Source organism: Musca domestica, unplaced genomic scaffold, assembly GCF_030504385.1.
Source record: "Musca domestica strain aabys unplaced genomic scaffold, Musca_domestica.polishedcontigs.V.1.1 31, whole genome shotgun sequence".
NCBI lineage: Eukaryota > Metazoa > Arthropoda > Insecta > Diptera > Muscidae > Musca > Musca domestica.
Window position 1 is genome coordinate 8,540,471 of NW_026712309.1, and position 24,158 is coordinate 8,564,628.

Below are 24,158 nucleotides of genomic sequence, written 5' to 3' on the forward strand. Positions count from 1 at the left end.
GCTTGAAGGTAATCCTGGCCATCCGTATCCATAGATACCTTGATGACCACCTCCCTCAGTGCTTGAACTGACCTGACTGGCCAGTTGTCTGTTCTGAGTTTGGGTTTTGTTTGCCCAGTATTGTCATGATGCGTGCCGGATCCACAGATGGTGGTGGCACACAGGCTGTCAATACTTTACGGCAGCGAATATCCTTGCCAAAGCTCGCGAAAGCCAGCTACCGTGATTACCAGGAATTCTTTAGATTCCTTCCTTCCTTCCTTCTTTAGAATACTTCCTCTTCCGTCCTGTTCGGCTTGCTGGTTGTGGCTTGACCTCCTAGGGGCTAATTGGGGCGGTTTGGTCACGATCTACTTGCTGACTGACGGCGCGGAATTTGTAGGTATCGAGTGAGAGGGCGAAGCCGTAGATGCCTTCTTGGCCTCGGGATGTGGTTCCTCCGTAGACCGATCTCTCTTCAATGATGAGCATGAAGAGTTTTAAGCTTCCTTCGGAACTGTTGAGGCTGCGGCTGTCGCGGGCTCTGGCTTCTTGGCCTTCTTCCTCATGCGCTTCTTGGCAGGTGGGTTTGACCCAGCGTGTTGTCGGTGGTAGATTTGCTGACCACCATAGGGCCCTCAAAAGAGGGTTGGACCACGGGTGGGTCTTCCCTACCGTTGATAGCAGATCTTAGGAGAGCTAGAAGAACCTGATTAAGAGAACAGCTCGGTAGTTGCGGGTGCTTCTTTTCGAACTTTGAAACTACTTTGAGGTTCATCTTCATCAGAATCCTCTCCCTCCGTAATCTGCGCGGGGTCCTGGCCGATAAATTTCTTACAATAATTTACCGACCTTTTGTAGCCTCGTCTTGCTTTTGCCTCCTTCGGGTCGGCGCCTTCGTAAGAGGTAGGGTTGCTTGTATGATTCCTGCCATCACCTACGTTGATGGCGTCTTGCCGATCGAGGCTTAAGACATCGGAAGCGACCGACGAAGATCCCTCCAGGAGTTGTGACTCCACACAATTCTCGTTGGGAGTGTTCTTAGCGGCTTTTTGAAGTGACTTACCACTTTGAGACGAAGAATGACAGTGATGTCAAGTTCCTCTTCGGAAAGTTATGAGTCATTTCCGAAGCCAGAAGGAACACTTTCCTGACTGAGCCTTTGTCTTTTGTTGGTGAATGCTATCATGGGTGACGTCACTCTACGTCAGAATCGAGTCGTCCCCTCCCTAATTTAGTATCGAGTCCTTTAGCCGGTACTGGGTCGTAGCTCCCTCAGAAGCAATATGGTCTTTTGTTTTTTTAAGGGGTTTCTTCTTGTTTAATTTAGTGTTGTTGTTTAGTGTGTTCTCCATGCAAATTTCGGACTTGGAGGAGACGAAGTCCGCCATGGCATAACCTCCCTACCATGGTAAGGACTTGGCAACTAAGCCTGTTACTCAGTGATGCGCCCAGGTATCAGTGAGGGAACCGTCCGAATACAGTCGGTTCCCTGACTGCAAACCGAGGAACACTGATGGATACGGTTTACGTAACACCCCAACGGGTAGAGGGTCTCTTTCCTCTGCAGACCAACACCGATCACTGGCTAACTTGAGACGCCAGTTGTTCGCCTCTTCGAACCAGGGATCATGGGCACTCGGATATTTGTTCCGAGACTATCCCCTCGGTACCGCTGAGTAGGGTATATGAACTTTGAGGATGATATATGAACTTTGACATTCCGTTTGTAACATCAGTAATTATTCGTCCTAGGCCCCATAATATTTATATATTCATGACCACCATAAAACATTGTATGTATAGGTCCACGTTTTAGTATAGCCCCCATATAACGGTATCTCCCTATATTCGGTATTTTGATGGTTTTGTCACATTTGTCATGGATTTGTCTAAAAATTGGTATTTGTTGGTCATAATGGGTGCTAGCTCCAGTGGGGAAATATTGTATGTATAGGTCCACGTTTTTCCCGATGTTCGGTATATTGCTGATTTTTTTAAACTTTTTCTCACAAATTTTGATATTTATAAAATTTGTATTTGTAGGTAATAATGGGTTCTAGCTCCGGTGGCGGAAAATTGCATTTATAGGTCTACGTTTTCGTATAGCCCCCATATAACTGTACCTCCCGATATTCGTTATTTTGATGATTTTTTTAAATTATCCACGGATTCGTCTAAAAATTGATATTTGTAGTTCTTAATGAATTTTCGCTCCAGTTGCAGAGCATTTAATATCTAGGTCCATGTTTTCCTATAGCCGCCATATAATATTACCCACTGATATTCTGTATTTTGATAGTGCTTGTCACATTCACTCACGAAATTCGGCATTTAAGGCTTGCAATAGATAACAATCCTTGTAGTGTAAATTGTCTAAATGGGTACCCTTTATGGTATGGCCCCCATATAACGGACTCACTCACTTTTAACTGTATTATCAAACGGTCTTAAGGTGGAAATACATAAAGCGCTTATCTGGCTGGCTTCTTTGGAAATGAACAAAGGAGCCTGGGGCTAAAATCGAACTAAGTCAATCTAAAACTCCTTTGTTCATCTACGAAGAAGCCAGCCGAATTTTTTATCTAAAAAACGCTGTTCACGGATAAGTGAACATGTTTTTATTATAAAAGAGAAGAGCGGGGCTACCTAGCGTAGATGAGAGGGATTTGCTAAACAAGGGTCTTCTTAAAAAAGTCCACATTAAATAAGATAAGAAAATGTGGTGAGCAGACCTTTGAGTTAGAAATAAATAATATAGAATTTTCAATTGCTGCAGTGTTATGGTGGAGTTAGATTACGGGATGAATCTTTACTCAGACTGATAAGCAAGTGCAGCATGTTTGCTTGCCACATGTGAGATAGCTATGCGCGTTTACGACATCTCCCTAAGGTGTATGGTGGAATGGTGCATAGGCATGTGTACAGTTGATCTCTCTCTCTCATTTGCACTTGATGATAATTTAAGTTAAGTCATATTATCATAAGTAGTTTTTATGAAATATTTTAATAAATAAATTTAGTGTCTTACAAGCGCTCAAAAGGAAAAGACTTTGCTTCTTTTAATTATTGATCCCTTTTTACATTGGTCATTCGAGCCGGATCAGTAAAGGATAGTGGAGAAAAAAATCTCTGCATAAATTTTGATGAATTTGCTGGTTGAGGAATTCTGTCAGCTAGGCTAAAATTGGTCTTCAAGAGTGGAAAATTACCGAGCTAATACTATAGCTGGAATTGTATTATTACCATACAGACGAAATTTATAAGCCAAATGCTGAGTAAGAAAGAGACTTCAGCACTGTACAAAATACTTTGTACATACTTTTGAGTACTGTTGAGGCGCTGGGAAAATCTAGCAATAAACAATAAATACTAGCTGGCCCGGTCCGCGTTGCCGGCCCGTACTTTTAGTCTTTAAAGCATAATAAATCAAAGATCTGACTTATGTAGGCGGAACAATTTTGATTATAAGTAATGACTCCATTATAATTACTCCAGTTTTGATTTTAAGTAATGACTTGATTATGAGTAATGATTCCATGACTAAATATAAATTAATATTCATGGCAAAAATTATAATTACCGTCGGTTTTAGATATTTTGAATAGCCTGATCTTATTTTTCAGCTATAGGCTTTAATTTGAGTATATAGGTATTTACTATATGATAAAGAGCATTTATAATAGCCCCATGTGAAAATTCAGCTTAATTTTTGATATTGTAAAAAGCATTCAAATGAGCTATAATTTGAAATTTGTATTTTCAACGTTTAAAATCTCGTACTGCTTGGTATTCAGTTTTGTCCACCTCATACTTGAAGGCAGAATGTTGTCAGAATAGCCAAAAGAATTACTCTTTTGCTCCGATTACCGTAAGATGGGCATTAATTGTTTGTCATTTAAATTGTGCGGTGAAGATCCAATAAAGTTACTTCATAATTTCTTATTTTTTTTGACATTTCAGAGTTTATTTCATATAGACGTACATCCCAAATCTACGTTCCCAACCAATATTCTCTTGGGGGTTACAAATTCAATAGAATACCAAATTTTCGTTTCTGATCACACATTGGTTGGGAAAGTGGAGTTGGGGGTATTCTAATGTGGGAACTATACTTAAATAAATTCCTATGAGGGTAATTATCTGTAAGATAAGATTTTCTACCCCAGTGTTTTTTACCCCAGGTAGCCTCAAGACTAAGATGCGCATTTTTCCGAAAAATAAAAATTTATAAGAAGAGGCTTTCTTCCCCCTTAGAAACAAAGATGTCAAATAAGGGCCAACAAATGAAAAAAGTGGCCAAGACGCCGAAAATACATTAAATCATGATCACGTGATCTTTTTTTGCAAAGATGATTTCTTCTTAAATTATCAACATAAGCTAAAATTGAAAATAGTAAGTCAAAATGGAAAAAAATATGCAATATAAAACATTACTATTGTACATTTTAAAAGTCAAAATGAAAATGTTCAAATTTCACATTTTTACGCGATTTTTTTGGATTTTATTCTTTTCTGCCAAGAGGCAATTCCGAATTTGTCTAAATCGTTAAAATCAGACCGGCGGTCTTTATGTTATAAGAGTAGTAACTAACACAACTTTCTTTTACATATAGAGAGATAGATTTAAAAGTAGGCGCGTTCCTCAGCCCCTAAATAAGTACTTAGGGTTGGATGGAAAGCCAACAGCATCTCGTGTAATAATTCTCAAACCGATATCTTCACTATTTTGGCAAATATAAAGATTTCAGATAAATCGTAATAGTGGGCGTAAAAAGAGGCGTGGTCAATATTTTTTCCTCAAAAACCTAACTCGGGATATGACGAACGTTTGTACAAAAAATTATGCAAATCGGTCCAGCCGTTTTCAACTGATTCCGTTACCAACAAACAACAATTTATTTATATATATATAGTTTATAAAATTACGTATTTCCCAGCCGCCACAAAACACCACGTGTGAACAATTTGGTGATCTTGTGCGCTGACGCATACGATAATGTATGAGACAATAAAGGTTATGACCCACTGAAAGGACAAGACAACTTGAATGAAATGTCCAGCAGCCCTGCGATGCTCTCCATTCAATATTAGAATAGATAAGAATAATTGTGTGGCTGCGATAAGGTTAAGTTAAATTAGTTTTTATAGCATTATTAAAAAAATTGATCCTCCGAGCAGGATCCAGAATAGAATTGACAAGAAGACTGTGGTGGGGGTACCCACCGAGGGGTCTTCATATTTGAGGTATTCAGACGGAAGGGGTGAGGGATATCCACAAGAGAACGATTCGATTCGGTAATAAAGTAAGAGGTTGCCACTCTTCTCGAAATGATGGGTACTATTATGAAAACAATGAGTAAATTAAAGACGGAAGAAGCCATAGAAGGCGTAGTTCACTTCGCACAGAAAAACTTATGGACGCGGTATAAGACGCAAAATGCTATGCAGGCGTTCATAGGCGGTTTTTAGAGATGATTCTGAAGAAGTCCAATCTAGTCGCGGCTATCAGAGCAAATCAGCCGAATGCAACAGCGAGACTGTACTCGAAGGCAGAACGCAAGGACAAGTCTTTGAAGGCGGTAATAAGACAGCTAAGTGATGAGTTGTCTTGTGCAAAAAGAGAATGACTTGCAGCACCGAACGTGACGGGCTGGCTGCTGGAAAAGAGACAAATAGAAGGATATATCTGCAGGAAGCTGATATATTGCAACTAAAAGAATATTTGCTCATATCGCAGAAGGCATTAATAACATCTGAAATCGAGACTGATGAATTGGCTGCAAAACTAGCGGTCAATAAAAACAAAAATATGATGGCTAAAGAGGTCCATATAAAAAGCCCCATTGCTGAAGTTGGAGTACTTGGAAAGGAACAAGAAGCAAGACCTAGAGACTTGAATAGGCAAGTATCAACCACTGAGAATCGAAGTGGAAAAGAAAACAAGATGACTTTTATGCCTGGAAACGGAACACGGCGGAAGGAAAACATGAACTGTTCGTCAGCGTGATGAAGACGAAGAAGGATATAAAGCTGCGTCGCTGGTATAATAAGATGCTGAAGGCAGCTCAAGTTGTGAAGAAGATGCCTAGTTCAGAGAAGGATGACGACTTTCGCCACAGAAAGAACACAACTAATGGAGGAGTTACTTGAGTGCTATAACTTGACTTCTTTTCTCTTAAAATGTCAATTATCATAGATTTAATTGTTCATATTTGTAATTTTTATTTTTTATATGTATTTTTGCCCCTGCCAAAAATGTTCACGGATAAGTGAACATGTTTTTATAATAAAAGTTAATAGCGGAGCTACCTAGTGTATATGAGAGAGATTTGCTAAACAGGGGTCTTCTTAATACAGTCCACATTAATAAGATAAGAAAATGTGGAGAGCAGACCTTCGAGCTAGAAATAAATAATATAGAATTTTCAATTGCTGCATGTGTTGTGGTGGAATTAGATTATGGAGTGTAATCTTTCCTCAAATAAGCAAGTGCAGCATGTTTGATAAGCAAGTGCAGCATGTTTGCTTGCCACATGTGAGATAGCTATGCGTGTTTATGACCTCCCCCTAAGGTTTATGGTGGCATGTTACTCACTGAGGCGCCCAGGTATCAGTGAGGGAACCGTCCGAATACAGTCGGTTCCCTGACTGCAAACCGAGGAACACTGATGGATACGGTTTACGTAACACCCCAACGGGTAGAGGGTCTCTTTCCTCTGCAGACCAACACCGATCACTGGCTAATTTGAGACGCCAGTTGTTCGCCTCTTCGAACCAGGTATCATGGGCACTCGGATATTTGTTCCGAGACTATCCCCTCGGTACCGCTGAGTAGGGTATATGAACTTTGAGGATGATATATGAACTTTGACATTCCGTTTGTAACATCACTAATTATTCGTCCTATTATTTATATATATATTTTGGTATATCCGTCATATAACGGTACCTCCCGATATTCTGTATTTTGATGATTTTCGCAATATTTTTCACGGATTTTTCTAAAAATTGGTATATGTCGGTCATAATGAGTTTTAGTTTCACTGGCGGAACATTGTATGTATAGGTCCACGTTTTAGTATAGCCCCCATTTAACGGTATCTCCCTATATTCGGTATTTTGATGGTTTTGTCACATTTGTCATGGATTTGTCTAAAAATTGGTATTTGTTGGTCATAATGGGTACTAGCTCCAGTGGGGAAATTTTGTATGTATAGGTCCACGTTTTTCCCGATGTTCGGTATATTGCTGATTTTTTCAAATTTTTCCCACGAATTTTGATATTTATAAAATTTGTATTTGTAGGTAATAATGGGTTCTAGCTCCGGTGGCGGAAAATTGCATTTATAGGTCTACGTTTTCGTATAGCCCCCATATAACTGTACCTCCCGATATTCGTTATTTTGATGATTTTTTTACATTATCCACGGATTCGTCTAAAAATTGGTATTTGTAGTTCTTAATGAATTTTCGCTCCAGTTGCAGAGCATTTAATATCTAGGTCCATGTTTTCCTATAGCCGCCATATAATATTACCCACTGATATTCTGTATTTTGATAGTGCTTGTCACATTCACCCACGAAATTCGGCATTTAAGGCTTGCAATAGATAACAATCCTTGTAGTGTAAATTGTCTAAATGGGTACCCTTTATGGTATGGCCCCCATATAACGGACTCACTCACTTTTAACTGTATTATCAAACGGTCTTAAGGTGGAAATACATAAAGCGCTTATCTGGCTGGCTTCTTCGGAAATGAACAAAGGAGCCTGGGGCTAAAATCGAACTAAGTCAACCTAAAACTCCTTTGTTCATCTACGAAGAAGCCAGCCGAATTTTTTATCTAAAAAACGCTGTTCACGGATAAGTGAACATGTTTTTATTATAAAAGAGAAGAGCGGGGCTACCTAGCGTAGATGAGAGGGATTTGCTAAACAAGGGTCTTCTTAAAAAAGTCCACATTAAATAAGATAAGAAAATGTGGTGAGCAGACCTTTGAGTTAGAAATAAATAATATAGAATTTTCAATTGCTGCAGTGTTATGGTGGAGTTAGATTACGGGATGAATCTTTACTCAGACTGATAAGCAAGTGCAGCATGTTTGCTTGCCACATGTGAGATAGCTATGCGCGTTTACGACATCTCCCTAAGGTGTATGGTGGAATGGTGCATAGGCATGTGTACAGTTGATCTCTCTCTCTCATTTGCACTTGATGATAATTTAAGTTAAGTCATATTATCATAAGTAGTTTTTATGAAATATTTTAATAAATAAATTTAGTGTCTTACAAGCGCTCAAAAGGAAAAGACTTTGCTTCTTTTAATTATTGATCCCTTTTTACATTGGTCATTCGAGCCGGATCAGTAAAGGATAGTGGAGAAAAAAATCTCTGCATAAATTTTGATGAATTTGCTGGTTGAGGAATTCTGTCAGCTAGGCTAAAATTGGTCTTCAGGAGTGGAAAATTACCGAGCTAATACTATAGCTGGAGTTGTTCCCATACAGACGAAATTTATAAGCCAAATGCTGAGTCAGAAAGAGACTTCAGCACTGTACAAAATACTTTGTACATACTTTTGAGTACTGTTGAGGCGCTGGGAAAATCTAGCAATAAACAATAAATATTATAAAATTACGTATTTCCCAGCCGCCACAAAACACCACGTGTGAACAGTTCGGTGATCTTGTGCGCTGACGCATACGATAATGTATGAGACAATAAAGGTTATGACCCACTGAAAGGACAAGACCACTTGAATGAAATGTCCAGCAGCCCTGCGATGCTCTCCATTCAATATTAGAATAGATAAGAATAATTGTGTGGCTGCGATAAGGTTAAGTTAAATTAGTTTTTATAGCATTATTAAAAAAATTGATCCTCCGAGCAGGATCCAGCATAGAATTGACAAGAAGGAGGTGCACACCGAGGGGTCTTCATATTTGAGGTATTCAGACGGAAGGCGGTTTTTAGAGATGCTTCTGAAGAAGTCCAATCTAGTCGCCGCTATCAGAGCACAGCGAGACTGTACTCGAAGGCAGAACGCAAGGTCAAGTCTTTGAAGGCGGTAATAAGACAGCTAAGTGATGAGTTGTCTTGTGCAAAAAGAGAATGACTTGCAGCACCGAACGTGACGGGCTGGCTGCTGGAAAAGAGACAAATAGAAGGATATATCTGCAGGAAGCTGATATATTGCAACTAAAAGAATATTTGCTCATATCGCAGAAGGCATTAATAACATCTGAAATCGAGACTGATGAATTGGCTGCAAAACTAGCGGTCAATAAAAACAAAAATATGATGGCTAAAGAGGTCCATATAAAAAGCCCCATTGCTGAAGTTGGAGTACTTGGAAAGGAACAAGAAGCAAGACCTAGAGACTTGAATAGGCAAGTATCAACCACTGAGAATCGAAGTGGAAAAGAAAACAAGATGACTTATATGCCTGGAAACGGAACACGGCGGAAGGAAAACATGAACTGTTCGTCAGCGTGATGAAGACTAAGAAGGATATAAAACTGCGTCGCTGGTATAATAAGATGCTGAAGGCAGCTCAAGTTGTGAAGAAGATGCCTAGTTCAGAGAAGGATGACGACTTTCGCCACAGAAAGAACACAACTAATGGAGGAGTTACTTGAGTGCTATAACTTGACTTGTTTTCTCTTAAAATGTCAATTATCATAGATTTAATTGTTCATATTTGTAATTTTTATTTTTTATATGTATTTTTGCCCCTGCCAAAAATGTTCACGGATAAGTGAACATGTTTTTATAATAAAAGTTAATAGCGGAGCTACATAGTGTATATGAGAGAGATTTGCTAAACAGGGGTCTTCTTAATAGAGTCCACATTAATAAAATAAGAAAATGTGGAGAGCAGACCTTCGAGTTAGAAATAAATAATATAGAATTTTCAATTGCTGCATGTGGTTTATGGTGGCATGGCATTTGGCATCTCTCTCTATCTCTCATTTACACTTGATGATAACTTAGGTTAAGTCACATTATCATAAGTAATTGTTCTTAATAAATAATTTTTATTAATAAATTTAGTGTCCTACAAACGCTCATAAGGAGAAGACCTCCGTTGGACTATTTTGTCTGGAGTATTTTGGAAATCAAGGTTGGCACTAAAAAATACCAATAAATGGTATTGGTCTACCATTTTGAAAAAATCAAATTCGAACATGATATGAAATTGGATCTTGAAAATAATAAAATTGCAAAACTTGATTTGCAAAGAGAGATGTTAGAAATTGAAAAGAATTGGATTTAATTTTTGTTTAGTGTAATAGCATTATATGACTAATTATGCCTTTTTTACCTCCAAATATCATTATAAATGAATTAATTAAATAAAATATTTCTTATTTTATTTCATAAACTGTTTTTTTTTTTTTCATCGAAATCTTCCCTTCAATACGCCAAACACAAGCTTAATTATGGATCTTGTCTTAAAAAACCGCTTATTAAATCCGCTTATTAAATTCATAAAATTAAAGTTGCAAAACTTGCATTGAAAGGAGAGATGCTGAAAATTAAAAGGAATAGGATTTAATTTTTGTTTAGTGTGATAGCATTATATTACTATTTATGCCTTTCTTCCCTCCAAATGTCATTATTAATGAATTAATTAAATAAATGAATTCTCATTTTATTTTATTAAATGTTTTTATTTGGTCTTTTAATGCTTGCGCTATAGCTGAAAATTGATTTGTTCCTTCTAAATCTAATGCTGTGTTGGAGGTCAATTCCATTTCTTCTTGAATATATGCTATATCTGGAGGTGGTTCCACATTATGCACCAAACAAATATTGTGTAATGCACAACAAACATTCAATATATGTGCGACCTTTTCTGGTGCATAATGCAATTCGCGTGCTGTGAGCAAGCAACGAAATCTTTCCTTCAATACGCCAAACACAAGCTCAATTATGGATCTTGTCTTACAAAACCGCTTATTAAATCTGCTTTCCGTGGAATGTTCGTTGGCGCTTCTATACTGTGTAAGGATCCATGGTTCGAATGGATACCCAGAGTCTCCTACGGATAAAATAGATTTTAAATATTGTTTAAAATAGATTTTAAACAAATCAACAGATTAAAAATTGAATTGCATATTAACCACGATAAATTGTCTCCTTTTACATACGTATTCTTCATAAATAGGCGCTCATCTCATAGAGTCGTGTGATGCTCCTCCATAACAACCATTCACTGCTCTTATACGCATTGTATTATCGCATATCTAAAATAACAGATGAAATGTTAAAAAATATGTTGCGATTTTATACATTTAGGGGATGATATTACACTGCAAAATACTTACAACCATTGCATTTATGCTGTGTTCCAGCTTCCTGTTGAAAAACAAGTGCTCGTCTTTAGATGGGCGGAAGATTTGGATGTGAGTACCATTAACAGCTCCAATTATCCCTGGAATTCCAGACATGGCATAGAAGTAATTTTTTGGCGTACGTGTTTCTTCTTAGCTCATGGTGAAATGTATGTGCTTTGGGCACAACACCATTTCTATGGCAGTGCACACTAGCAAACCGGTCCTAACCGATTTCGTGTTAGTTGCCCAAGAAACTTAATTGTAGCACCCAATTTGACTGTTGAAGTTACACTAGTAGACCTCAGCGATGTCGGCAGCTCCGATCTAATGTTGTCCAGCACGTAATTAAATGCTTCCTTGTTAAGTCTTGTGCTTCCTTGTTAAAATTACGAAATAAATGCTTCCAACTTTAAATAATACACTCGAAAGTACTGCCAAACAAAATCCAATTAGTTGCAGCGCATTTTATTCGATCCGAAACTGTTACATAATACCAACTTAAATTCGGATCGAATACAACTTTCGACTCATTCGAACTATCGAATCAAGTTACATAGTAACCCCCCGGGACTAGGCTTGATTAATTATTAGATTGTGGAAACTTTGACCTATTTCGGGTATTTTTATTTAGGAAAAATGTTAACTCTTGTGATAGCAAAATATTGTGTTTTTATATGAGGTACAATTCAATTCAATAAACTATAACAGATTGATATCTAAGTTAAACCAACAGTTTGGTTTCTGCCATTCCGCCTGTAAACTTATTTATTCTTACCTGACTGGAAGATCTCAATATGTCACCTTTCGGGTGTTCCCCAAGGATCTGTTTTGGAACGCTTGCTATTTATCCTTTATGTAAATGACCTGCCTAGGCACACAAATATTAATTGTTGTGATACCTTTATTTTCGTTGATGATATCTTTCTTCTTTTTAGTGGTTGTCTTGCTTTGCCTGGATTATTACAGGACATTATTAATGACTGCTTTCTTAATATTGAGCAGTGGACGAATTTCATTTCCTTATATAATTATCCATCAAAGAGCAAAACAGTTTTATTTCGATGCTCAAATCGTACTTTCCCGGATATCGACCTATATATAAAACCTCATAGAATACAGATGCTTGATCGACATACATGTCTCGGAATAGTAATTGACAGTGAACTATCTTTTAGACACCACATTGACGATTTATCAGGTAAAATTGTTTCTTTATTACGGAAAATTTATTGTTGCAATTTATATTTACCCTTCCACATCAAGTATAAAATTGGCCATTGGTCAGAAACTATGGGTTTGAAATTGTTACAGGTACTCTGGGATTTCACTTAAATAAGTTTAAGCGGCTTGTCAATTCTATAGCACGGTTCGTTTATAAGGTTCCTATTTGAAATCATGTTTTGAGCTATGCCATAAGATTCTCGGATGTACATTCAATAAATATGTAAATTTTCGGTGCTTGTATCTATTTCATAAAATTATAAAAAATCAAAGCCAGTATGATTGTATAGTGATTTTTGCTTCTCTCATTCGACCAGGAACCCGCAAATAATTATTCCTAGAATATGGAGAAACTTATTCGGCCGATCATTTCTGGTTCAACTTGCGCGTAACTGGAATGTTTTACCATTAGAGCTACGGATGCGCTGCACCTAATTGGATTCTGTTTGGCAGTACTTTCGAGTGTATTATTTAAAGTTGGAAGCATTTGTTTCGTAATTTTAACAAGGAAGCACAATACTTAACAAGGAAGCATTTAATTACGTGCTGGACAACATTAGATCGGAGCTGCCGACATCGCTGAGGTCTACTAGTGTAACTTCAACAGTCAAATTGGGTGCTACAATTAAGTTTCTTGGGTAAGGTGGGTACCAACACGAAATCGGTCAGGACCGGTTTGCTAGATTAGCACAACAAACTGTGTCAATATGTATAAGTGAAGTGTGCACTGCCATAGAAATGGTGTTGTGCCCAAAGCACATAAATTTCACCATGAGCTAAGAAGAAAAACGTACGCCAAAAAATTACTCCTATGCCATGTCTGGAATTCCAGGGATAATTGTAGCTGTTGATGGTACTCACATCCAAATGGTCCGCCCATCTAAAGACGAGCACTTGTTTTCAACAGGAAACTGGAACACAGCATAAATGCAATGGTTGTAAGTATTTTGCAGTGTAATATCATCCCCTAAATGTATAAAATCGCAACATTTTTTTTTTTAACATTTCATCTGTTATTTTAGATATGCGATAATACAATGCGTATAAGAGCAGTGAATGGTTGTTATGGAGGAGCATCACACGACTCTATGAGATGAGGGCCTATTTATGAAGAATACGTATGTAAAAGGCGACAATTTATCTGTTGATTTGTTTAAAATCTATTTTAAACAATATTTAAAATCTATTTTATGCGTAGGAGACTCTGGGTATCCATTCGAACCATCGATCCTTACACAGTATAGAAGCGCCAACGAACATTCCACGGAAAGCAGATTTAATAAGCGGTTTTGTAAGACAAGATCCATAATTGAGCTTGTGTTTGGCGTATTGAAGGAAAGATTTCGTTGCTTGCTCACAGCACGCGAATTGCATTATGCACCAGAAAATGTCGCACATATATTGAATGTTTGTTGTGCATTACACAATATTTGTTTGGTGCATAATGTGGAACCTCCTCCAGATATAGCATATATTGAAGAAGAAATGGAATTGACCTCCAACACAGCATTAGCTTTAGAAGGAACAAGTCAATTCTTAGCTATAGCGCAAGCATTAAGAGATCAAATAAAAAACATTTAATAAAATAAAATGAGAATTCATTTATTTAATTAATTCATTAATAATGACATTTGGAGGGAAAAAGGCATAAATAGTAATATAATGCTATCACACTAAACAAAAATTAAATCCTATTCCTTTCAATTTCTAGCATCTCTCCTTTCAAACCAAGTTTTGCAACTTTAATTGTATTATTTTCAAGATCCAATTTCATATCATGTTCGAAATTTATTTTTTCAAGTGTATATCTTTTCTCTTCATCGTCGCCAACCGCGGGGGTACTGCTGTTTGCACCAAATTTTCGCAACCCATTCATACCATCAACCGACTGATTCATTTGCAGTAAATCTATTACGCTTTCTTCTAATGGTGTAAATGAAAGAATTCTTGCCGGGCCACCCCCTGTTCCCGAAAAATTAACGCGGTTCTTCCGTAACTTTGCTACAGTGTGCGTCGAGAATTTAATAAAAATGAAAATAAAGTACATTTTTACTGGACTGACTGCATTTAAATTGTTTACCAATTGTGCCCACGACTCAATGGTGGCTTATTTGTTTCACCATTATTTGAAATTGGCTCTACTTAGTGCTGATATTTCTTGTATTATTTTCCCTACAAAAACGACATTAAGTCATATTCTTCTTCTTCTATATATATAAAAATCAATTTTTGTTTGTTGGTAACGGAATCAGTTGGAAACGGCTGGGCCGATTTGCATAATTTTTTGTACAAACGTTCGTCATACCACGAGTTAGGTTTTTAAAGAAAAAAATATTGACCACGCCTCCTTTTACGCCCACTATTACGATTTATCTAAAATCTTTATATTTGCCAAAATAGTGAAGATATCTGTTTGAGAATTATTATACGAGGTGCTGTTGGCTTTCCATCCAACCCTAAGTACTTATTTAGGGGTTGAGGATCGCGCCTACTTTTAAATCTATCTCTCTATATGTAAAAGAAAGTAGTGTTAGTTACTATTCTTATAACATAAAGACCGCCGGTCTGATTTTTACCATTTAGACAAATTCGGAATTGCCTCTTGGCAGAAAGGAATAAAATCCAAAAAAATCGCGTAAAAATGTGAAATTTGAACATTTTCATTTTTACTTTTAAAATGTACAATAGTAATGTTTTATATTGTATATTTTTTCCATTTTGACTTACTATATTCGAATGTACATTTGTAGTGTTTTTTTTTTTTTTTTTTTTTTTTTGAATTCTAATATGATGTGTAGGTTTTTTTGGGTAGTATAAAGCCACAACGAATAAAACTGTTATTTATAGATTTTATGTATTTATTTCTACTCCAGGACCTACATCGTGCTTCAGCTGGAAGATGCGAACACATTTAAACAAACAAAAATGATCGAAGAAGCGTTATGGGGTTAATTTCAAAAAGTGGACCTGCTTCTTTCATATGACAATAAATTGTCAAATGAAAACACAAAATGCAAAATACATTGGGACTGCAATCAGTCAAATACCGACTATATAGAACGCAAAATAGAAATTCTACCTAAACATTCAAGATACCTTAAATCGCTTTGGCAGGTCATAATATGGATCATAACCCCTGATAACGGAACAACCCGATTTCAAGTATATTCTACATTTTAACCATATTTTTCGTACTAATTTTAGCTTATGTTGATAATTTAAGAAGAAATCATCTTTGCAAAAAATGATCACGTGATCATGATTTAATGTATTTTCGGGGTCTTGGCCACTTTTTTTAATTTTTTGGCCCTTATTTGACATCTTTGTTTCTAAGGGGGAAGAAAACCTCTTCTTATAAATTTTTATTTTTCGGAAAAGTGCGCATCTTAGTCTTGAGGCTACCTGGGGTAAAAAACCCTGGGGTAGAAAATCATCTTACAGATAATTACCCTCATAGGAATTTATTTAAGTATAGTCCCCACATTAGAATACCCCACTTTCCCAACCAATGCGTGGTCAGAAACGAAAATTTGGTATTCTATTGAATTTGTAACCCCCAAGAGAATATTGGTTGGGAACGTAGATTTGGGATGTACGTCTATATGAAATAAACTCTGAAATGTCAATCTGGGACTCATTCAGTCGGAAATTGTGGCAGAAACATAAAAAAAAAATACGAAATTATGAAGTAACTTTATTGGATCTTCACCGCACAATTTAAATGACAAACAATTAATGCCCATCTTACGGTAATCGGAGCAAAAGAGTATTTTTTTGGCTATTCTGACAACATTCTGCCTTCAAGTATGAGTTGGACAAAACTGAATACCACGCAGTACGGGATTTTAAACGTTGAAAATACAAATTTCAAATTATAGCTCATTTGAATGCTTTTTACAATATCAAAAATTGAGCTGAATTTTCACATGGGGCTATTATAAATGCTCTTTATCATATAGGTATTTAACACTCAAATTAAAGCCTATAGCTGAAAAATAAGATCAGGCTATTCAAAATATCTAAAACCGACGGTAATTATAATTTTTGCCATGAATATTAATTTATATTTAGTCATGGAGTCATTACTCATAATCAAGTCACTACTTATAATCAAAATTGGAGTAATTATAATGGCGTCATTACTTTTAATCAAAATTGTGCCGCCTACATAAGTCAGATCTGTGATTTATTATGCGTTAAAGATTAAAAGTACGGGCCGGCAACGCGGACCGGGCCAGCTAGTAAATACATAAAATCCATAAATAACTGTTTTGTCCGTTGTCGCTTTATACTCTTCAAAAAGACTACACATCATATTAGAACTAAAAAAAAAACACTGCAAATAAAATAGCAAGTCAAAATGGAAAAAAAATCATGCAATATAAAACATTACTATTGTACATTTCAAAAGTCAAAATGAAAAATTTAAAATTTCACATTTTTACGCAATTTTTTTGGATATTATCCTTTTCTGTCAAGAGACAATTCTGAATTTATCTGAATCATTAAAATCAGATAAGCGGTTCTTGAAGCATAAGCGTAGTAACTAACACAACTTTCTTTTATACATATTGATATATTTAGATTAAAAACTAGGCGTGGTTGGATGGGAAGTCAACAGTTTCACGTGCAATAATTTTCAAGCCGATATCTTCATTATTTTGGCAATTAAAAGGATTCTAGATAAATCAAAATAGTGGCCGTGGTCAATATTTTTTTCTTTAAAAACCTAACTCGGGGTATGACGAACGTTTGTACAAAAAATTATGCTGGCCCGGTCCGCGTTGCCGGCCCGTAGTTTTTGTCTATTATGCATATTTGTCAAAGCATAATTATTTAAAGATATGAATGTTATAAATGTTCACGTACTGGTCGATTAGTTTTTAATTTTTAGTCAAATGAGCAGTAATTTGGAATTTACTGTACTTTGTACACCTCATAATTGAGGGCTAATTGATTTAAGAATAGCCAAAGTTAATTAATTGTTTAAACCCATTAGCACCTCAGATTGTGCATTAGAGTCCTCATAAGTCCCCCTAACCATGTCGGTCTGTTTGTCCGCCAAAAGGTGGACTTGAGGGGGTACTATTACATGGAGAAAATTCTAAAATTTGTAGATATGTTGAAATTTTTGTGTAAGATTTTCACCCCCAAATCCTTTGAAATATGGTAAAATGCGAAACATCGACCTACATTGAAAACTTTCTTCACCCCTTATAATCCAGGATGACAAATAGAGGCCAAATCGAAAATATAGCAGAACAACATAGCATGTCAAACTGAAAAAAATCACGTGATTTAAATAAGTAAAAATAGTTTTATCCACTTCTATTTTACACCCATTACCCTAAGATGGGAACTAATTTTATTTGTCATTAAAATTGTAAATTGGAGACCCCATAAAGTCCATATTTTTCATCATTGTATAATTCAATGACGATTCAACAAATATTCGGTCCTGTGCTACTTTCACATATTTGTAATTTGTTCATGTTTTCACAATTTATTTCATATAGATGTATATCCCAAATCTACGTTCCCAACCAATATTCTCTTGGGGGTTACAAATTCAATAGAATACAAATTTTTCTTTTCTGACCACACATTAGATGTGAAAGTGGACTTGGGGATACTCCAATGTGGGGACTTTACATGAATAAATTTCTATGTGGCAATTATCTGTACGATGGTTCCTTACCCCAGGGTTCCTTTTTTAGTGGTCAAGACCAATATGGGCCCTACTCCGAAGATTTTATGCGAAGAGGTTCTCTACCCCCCTTAGAAACAAAGATGCCAAATAAGGGCCAAAAATAGAAGAAAGTGGCGAAGACTCCAAAAATGGCTTAAATCATACGATGGTTATTTATGATCGATATCATGACCTGCAAAAGCGATTTAAGGTATCTTAAATGTTCAGGAAGAATTTTTGGAAAGATAGAAATCTTTTTCTTTCCCGTTCGCTCTACTATTTTGCACCCTTTATATTTGGTATTTTACTGATTGTACTCCCAAAATTTTTTGCATTTTGAGCTCTCATTGGACGGATTATTGCCACATGAAAGAAGCAGGGCCACTCTTTGAAATAAGCCCCATTAGTCTTTTTCGGTCATTTTTGTTTGTTTAAATGTCTGCGCATCTTCCAGCTGAAGCACGATGTAGGCCCTGGAGTTGATAGGTAGATGTCACTTACCATCGTATTTCTCACTTATTTCATTTTTTGGTGAAAAATTATTCTTTATTTTGTTCACAAAAAATCCACTGAATTCAATATGATTTTACAAATTGAAAAAAATTTACAAAAGAAGAATAACAAATAGAAAAAATCTTCAACTTGTTCATTGATTTTTTACAGCAACTGTTTAAAGATCCTTACAAAGTTTGTCAATAGAATGTACTTTTATTTTAAAATTCAATTTTATTGGAAAATTTTTTCGATATTTTCCCGTTTTGAGAATTGTTGCAATGAGATTTCTTTTTTCGTGATTTTTTTAACGATTTTGAAAAAGTAATTATCTTTTAACTTTGGTGCGACCGCATCACATTATTTCGGTATCATCTATTCCGTTTCGCCACCACATAATTCGGTACTACACTTCCATGTAACCCGCCATCAATTTCAGTTCTCAAGAAATCAAGTCAATTAAATAAATTGGTATTAATATTCGAATTCGAAAACACTACAAATGTACATTAGAAAAAAGTAAGTCAAAATGGAAAAAAATCATGTAAAATAATACATTACTATTGTACATTTCAAAAGTCAAAATGAAAATGTTAACATATCACATTTTTACGCGATTTTTTTGGATATTATCCTTTTCGGATAAGAGACAATTCCGAATTTGTATGAATCATTAAAATCAGTTCAGCGGTTCTTAAGTTATAAGCGTAGTAACTAACACAACTTTCATTTATATATAGAATAGATTAAAAAGTATGTGTGGTCAGTTCCTCAACCCCCAAACAAATACTTAGGATTGAAGTGAAGGTCAACAGTATCTCGTGTAATAATTTTTAAACCAATATCTTGTTTATTTGGGAAATATAAGGATTTTAGATAAAACGAAATAGTGGGCGTAAGAGTAGGCGTGGTCAATATTTTTTTCTTTAAAAACCTAACCGGCCGCGTTGCCGGCCCGTACTTTTAGTCTTTAAAGCGTAATAAATCACATATCTGACTTATGCAGGCGGCACAATTTTGATTATAAGTAATGACGCCATTATAATTACTCCAATTTTGATTATAAGTAATGACTCCATGTCTATATTTAAATTAATATTCATGGCAAAAATTATAATTACCGTCGGTTTTAAATATTTTGAATAGCCTGATCTTATTTTTCAGCTATAGGCTTTAATTTGGGTGTTAAATACCTATATAATAAAGAACATCTATAATAGCCCAATTTGTATTTCCAACATTTAAAATCCCGTACTGCGTGGTATTCAGTCTTGTCCACCTCATACTTGAAGGCAGAATGTTGTCAGAATAGCCAAAAAATTACTCTTTTGCTCCGATTACCGTAAGATGGGCACTAATTGTTTGTCACTTAAATTGTGCGGCCGAGATCCAATAAAGTTACTTTATAATTTCGTATTTTTTTTCATGTTTCTGCCACAATTTTCGACTGAATGAGTCCCAGATTGCAATTCAGAGTTTATTTCATATAGACGTGCATCCCAAATCTCCGTTCCCAACCAATATTCTCTTGGGTCACAAATTCAATATAATACAAAATTTTCTTTTCTAACCACACATTGGTTGGGAAAGTGGACTTGGGGGTATACTAATGTGGGGACTATACTTAAATAAATTCCTATGAGGATAATTATCTGTAAGAAAATTTTCTACCCCAGGTAGCCTCAAGACTAAGATGTGCACTTTTCCGAAAAACAAAAATTTGATAAGAAGAGGTTTTCTTCCCCCTTAGAAACAAAGATGTCAAATAAGGGCCAAAAAATTAAAAAAGTGGCCAAGACCCCGAAAATACATTAAATGGTGATACCAAAACGTGATAATTTTTTTTGCAAAGATGGTTTCTTCTTAAATTATCAACATAAGCTAAAATTAGTACGAAAAATATGGTTAAAATGTAGAATATACTTGAAATCGGATTGTTCCCTTATCAGGGGTTATGATCCATATCATGACCTGCCAAAGCGATTAAAGGTATCTTGAATGTTTAGGTAGACTTTCTATTTTGCGTTCTTTATAGTCGGTATTTGACTGATTGCAGTCCCAATTTATTTTGCATTTTGTGTTCTCATTTGACAATTTATTGTCATATGAAAGAAGCAGGTCCACTTTTTGAAATTAACCCCATAACGCTTCTTCGGTCATTTTTGTTTGTTTAAATGTGTTCGCATCTTCCAGCTGAAGCACGATATAGGTCCTGGAGTAGAAAGCATTTAACATCGTATTGCGCCCTCATTTCTTTTTAATATTATTCCTTCAGAATTCAAGCCAATAAAAAAATGTACACTTCAATATAGAAAAAAGAGAAAGAATCTTCAACTGGTTCGCTGATTTTTTCGCGGCAAATTTTTAAAGGTGATTACGAAGTTTGTCGGTATTTTGAAATTCGATTCCATTGAAAAATTGTCGATTTTCCCCGATTCTAGAATGTTCATATAAAGCGACAACGGATAAAATTGTTATTTATAGATTTTATGTATTTATTGGGTATTACGAATAAATACATAAAGTCTATAAATAACAGTTTTACCCGTTGTGGCTTTATATTACCCAAAAAACCTACACATCATATTAGAATTCAAAAAAGGAAAAAAACGCTACAAATGTACATTCGAAAATAGTAAGTCAAAATGGAAAAAAATATGCAATATAAAACATTACTATTGTACATTTTAAAAGTCAAAATGAAAATGTTCAAATTTCACATTTTTACGCGATTTTTTTGGATTTTATTCTTTTCTACCAAGAGGCAATTCCGAATTTGTCTAAATCGTTAAAATCAGACCGGCGGTCTTTATGTTATAAGAGTAGTAACTAACACAACTTTATTTTACATATAGAGAGATAGATTTAAAAGTAGGCGCGTTCCTCAGCCCCTCAATAAGTACTTAGGGTTGGATGGAAAGCCAACAGCATCTCGTGTAATAATTCTCAAACCGATATCTTCACTATTTTGGCAAATATAAAGATTTTAGATAAATCGTAATAGTGGGCGTAAAAGGAGGCGTGTTCAATATTTTTTTCTTTAAAAACCTAACTCGGGGTATAACGAACGTTTGTACAAAAAATTATGCAAATCGGTCCAGCCGTTTTCAACTGATTCCGTTACCAACAAACAACAATTGATTTTTATATATATAGATTTATGCATATGTAACGGAATCAGTTGGAAACGGCTGGGCCGATTTGCATAATTTTTTGTACAAACGTTCGTCATACCCCGAGTTATGTTTTTAAAGAAAAAAATATTGACCACGCCTCCTTTTACGCCCACTATTTCGATTTATCTAAAATCCTTATATTTCCCAAATAAGCAAGATATTGGTTTAAAAATTATTACACGAGATACTGTTGACCTTCCCTCCAACCCTAAGTATTTGTTTTAGGGGCTGAGGAACTGACCACGCATAGTTAGTTACTACGCTTATAACTTAAGAACCGCTGAACTGATTTTAATGATTCATACAAATTCGGAATTGTCTCTTATCCGAAAAGGATAATATCCAAAAAAATCGCGTAAAAATGTGATATGTTAACATTTTCATTTTGACTTTTGAAATGTACAATAGTAATGTTTTATTTTGCATGACTTTTTCCATTTTGACTTACTTCTTTCTAATGTACATTTGTAGTGTTTTTTATATTTTATTTTTGAATTCGAATATTAATGACTTGATTTCTTGAGAACTGAAATTGATGGCGGGTTACATGGAAGTGTAGTACCGAATTATGTAGTGGCGAAACGGAATAGATGATACCGAAATAATTTAATGCGGTCACACCAAAGTTAAAATATAATTAATTTTTCAAAATCGTTAAAAAAATCACGGAAAAAGAGATCTCATTGTAACAATTCTCAAAACGGGAAAATATCGAGAAAATGTCCAATGGAATTGAATTTTAAAACAAAAGTACATTCTATTGACAAACTTTGTAAGGATCTTTAAACAGTTCCTGTAAAAAATCAGCGAACAAGTTGAAAATTTTTTCTATTTGTTATTCTTCTTTTGTCAATTTTTTTTTCAATTTGTAATACCATATTGAATTCAGTGGATTTTTTGTGAACAAAATAAAGAATTATTTTTCACTATATACAATTTTTCACCAACAAAATGAAATATGTGCTAAATACGATGGTAACTGACATCTACCTTTCAACTCCAGGGCCTACATCGTGCTTCAGCACGATGAGAGCTCAAATTTTGGGAGTACAATCAGTAAAATACCAAATATAAAGGGTGCAAAATAGTAGAGCGAATGGGACTTTTAGTAAGAAAAAGATTTCTATCCTTCCAAAAATTCTTCCTGAACATTTAAGATACATTAAATCGCTTTTGCAGTTCATGATATCGATCATAAATAACCATCGTATGATTTAAGCCATTGGAGTCTTCGCCACTTTCTTCTATATTTGGCCCTTATTTGGCATCTTTGTTTCTAAGGGGGTAGAGAACCTCTTCCCATAAAATTTTCAGAGTAGGGCCCATATTGGTCTTGACCACTAAAAAATTGTATTTATGCTACCCTGGGGTAAGGAACCATCGTACAGATAATTGCCACATATAAATTTATTCATGTAAAGTCCCCACATTGTGGTCAGAAAAGAAAAATTTGTATTCTATTGAATTTGTAACCCCCAAGAGAATATTGGTTGAGAACGTAGATTTGGGATATACATCTGTATGAAAAAAATTGTAAAAACATGAACAAATTACAAATATAAGAAAGTACCACGGGACCGAATATTTGTTGAATCGTCATTAAATTATACTATGATGAAAAAAATATGGACTTTATGGGGTCTCCAATTTACAATTTAAATGACAAATAAAATTAGTTTCCATATTACGGTAATAGGTGTAAAATAGTAATTATATTTGACTATTCTGAAATTAGTCTGACCTCAATTATGAGGTGGATAAACCTATTTTTACTTATTTAAATCACGTGATTTTTTTCAGTTTGACATGCTATGTTGTTCTGCCATATTTTCGATTTGGCCTCTATTTGTCACCTTGGATTATAAGGGGCGAAGAAAGTTTTCAATGTAGGTCGATGTTTCGCAATTTACCATATTTCAAAGGATTTGGCTAAAAATGTTTATTTGGGGGTGAAAACCTTACACAAAAATTTCAACATATCTACAAATTTTAGAATTTTCTTCATGTAATAGTACCCCCTCAAGTCCACCTTTTGGCGGACAAACAGACCGACATAGTTAGGGCGACTTATGAGGACTCTAATGCACAATCTGAGGTGCTAATGGGTTTAAAAAGGTAATTAACTTTGGATATTCTTAAATCAATTAGCCCTCAATTATGAGATGTACAAAGTACAGTAAATTCCAAATTACTGCTCATTGACTAAACATTAAAAACTAATCGACCAGTACGTGAACATTTATAACATTCATATCTTTG

At 35.4% G+C, this 24,158-nt stretch overlaps 2 pseudogenes; one reads left to right on the forward strand and one right to left on the reverse strand.

The window, feature by feature from the left end:
- Positions 1-318: 318 nt before the first annotated feature.
- LOC131803634 (uncharacterized) lies at positions 319-12,599 on the reverse strand (annotated as a pseudogene).
- A 12-nt stretch (positions 12,600-12,611) lies between these two features.
- On the forward strand, positions 12,612-14,133 carry LOC131803635 (putative nuclease HARBI1; annotated as a pseudogene).
- Positions 14,134-24,158: the final 10,025 nt, after the last annotated feature.